Source organism: Capsicum annuum, chromosome 11 (genome assembly GCF_002878395.1).
Source record: "Capsicum annuum cultivar UCD-10X-F1 chromosome 11, UCD10Xv1.1, whole genome shotgun sequence".
Classification (NCBI taxonomy): Eukaryota; Viridiplantae; Streptophyta; class Magnoliopsida; order Solanales; family Solanaceae; genus Capsicum; species Capsicum annuum.
The window spans coordinates 202,154,406-202,157,427 of NC_061121.1; positions in this window are offsets into that span (position 1 = coordinate 202,154,406).

Consider the following 3,022-nt stretch of genomic DNA (forward strand, 5'->3'; position numbering starts at 1 on the left):
AGATGAAGACAGAAAGAATCAAGTCCACCAAATTCACGTTCTGTCCTTAAGAAATTTATTCTCCTCAAGTACCCGATGTTAATGGAATATATCCTCCCAAAATAAAATGATTCACTCCATCAAATAGTGGTAGCTCATATTTGTTGAACTTCAAACACACCCAATGATTTGTAATCACACTTCAGCTTTTAGAAAGAAGAAACATTTTTCACTTCAAAATTTCACAGCAAAGCCTGAGGAAAATCAGGTATTTATAGCCATAAATAATTGTTTCTGAAAAGAAATAAAGGTTCATGAAAAAGTGTAACTTCTTAAAATATCGAGGCGACCTGCGGACCCTACCTGCGGTCGTTGATGGGGACCTGCGTCTGCAGGTCTCCATCATTCTTAAAACAAAACGTGACATCTCACATGCGGACTTCACATGCGTCCCAAATGCTGACCTGCGCTCATAGGTCATCGTGTCACATTCAAACAGTGCCTCGAACAATCACATTCCTTCAAGGTTCATTATGACATACGTTTTCACATACTCGGTTGCATCCGCAAATGGAGAAAAAGTTTGTATTGGATTTTCTTGGATTAAAACATCACTAATTTACAAGTTTCAAATGAATTTTTTCCAGATAATCTCTCGATCATTTTTTAAATTCAAATTCAAAGCTAAATGTGAAGTCAAGTCGAGCGAGCTACAACAACGACGATGCTAGGCTTGTCTTCTTCTTGTCTCACTATCCACACAAAATGTTTTTTAATTTAAGCATAAAGAAGTTCTTTTCTTTCACCGATGTGGGAGAACACCTCTTTCTTGAAGTGAATACACTTTATTTTTTCTCCATTTTTCTTTCTTCTAGTTTCCATTCACTTTCATCACAAACCCAACATAATTTCTTATAGCAAGACAATAGTTTCTGTCACTATGCGTACTAACAGTTACAACCAAAATGATAATATACTTCAGCAGGCGTTTGTACATGTGATTTCATTTCATGATTTGAACTCATGAGATGAAATCAGCATTTAGACATGCGATTTCATCAGAAGATTTTAAATCATGAAATAATATCTCAAATTTTCCAAAAACCTTGAATTGTGAATTTCATATCATGATTTCATCTTTTTCAAATACAAAAATTAATCCACAAGCTTATATTTGATAAAAGGAGACCTCATTATTTTAAAATTTTTACAAAAAGATGCAAGCATGTTCGGCATAAAGAGATTATATGTACTATGAGAATGAATTACATTATAGAATAATTAGTTACTGTAACATCAATACTATCCATTATTCATTTGTGTAATGCAAAGAATAAAAAGAAAAATGCATATGTTTCAGAGGAATTGAACATACACTTCTACGTTACAAAGAAGATGAACATACCTCTTTCAGAACGTAAATTCTATAACTTGTGTAGGAAGGACTTTTTAATGACATTAATGTTCACCATCAATTTCTCAAATTCACTCATCCTTTTCACTTTCAATATCCGATATAAGGAGCATCTACAGAGAAAAGAAAGAACACCACAATAATGAAAGAAAGAAACCATCTTCCTCTGATCCTCTTTTTCTTAAATTATTTTGGGCAATTGATTTGTGCAACCTCCAAACTTTCAGCCATGAATACATATGTTTGAAAGTAGTCATGGAACCTTGGGGAGCAATCGGCTAGAAAGATTTACATCAAAAATGGATCAAAATCCTTTTCAAGATAGTGGCTTGCCACAGCACCATAATTGTGACTATTTTGTTACTACTATTAATTTCAGTTTCATAGCAATGTTGTAGTATTTTTCTCAATAATCTAAAAGCAGTTTTTTACATACAATATTGATAAATGACTATTTATTTTAACATAATTTTTTTTAATTTTTTTTAATTTGTCAAACCTTGAGTTATTGGATTAAAATAATTTTAAATATTGATCACATAAACTTTTGATTTTCTTCGAACAATTAAAAGTTGATTATATTTTATTTAATGAACCTCCTAATGATGGTTCTAACACTATTATGATTGTTGATGAAGCTGCTAAAAAAGTTTGAGAAAGATAGCAAAAGTACTAGAGGACATTTATTGAGTCATATGACTAATACTTTATTTGACTTATTTGTTACTTAAAAATCTGCTAAAGAAATGTGGGATAGTTTGTAAAACTCAAAATAAGGAGGACAAAATGATGTTCAAATTGATCTTGCTGAGGGTGATGAAGTGATCACTATAGTAGTCATGGAGGCAAACTTGATGGCTAACAAAACTGACTGGGTGTTTGTCACAGACACTTCAAGGCATTTCTGCGCCAATAAAGAGTTGTTCAATGACTTTGTGGAGTCTATTTATAGCGAGTGCGTCTGCATAGGTAACTCCACTACTGCTGAAATTATGGGTAAAGTAAATATTTTTCTTAAATTAGCTTCTGATAAAACATTAGTCTTGAATAATATTTTGTATATTTTCTCCCTCTGTAAAAACTTAATTTGTGAAGCGTTTCTCAATAAAATAGGCCTTAATTTATTTTTGAACTGAAAAAATAATTATTTTTCATGGAGGAGACTTTGTTGGGAAGAATTATCTTAGTGGTGGTTTATTTATACTGAACACTGTTAAGAGATTGTCAATGATGCAAATATTTTCAGTTTTGCTTATATTGTTGAGTCTATTAATTTGTGACATAGCAGAAATGGTTATGTTAATATTGTTTCTATTAAAAGATTTAGAAAAATAAAATTAATACCTGTGGTAAATATTGAAGATCTTTCTAAACGCCCTATGTATTTAGAAGAAAAGCATGTCAAGAACCCTTCAAATCTGTTACTAGTAGAAAAATTGAATTGCTTGAACTAGCAAATTCAGACTTAGCAGATTTCAATAACATTGTTAGCAAAGGTGGAAAAAAGTATTACATTATTTTTGTTGATGACTTTTATAGGTAAACTAAGGTATTTCTCCTTAAGTCTATAGCTGAGGCTGAAAGCATATTTTTGAAATTCAAAACAGAAATAGAAAATCAATTAGTTAG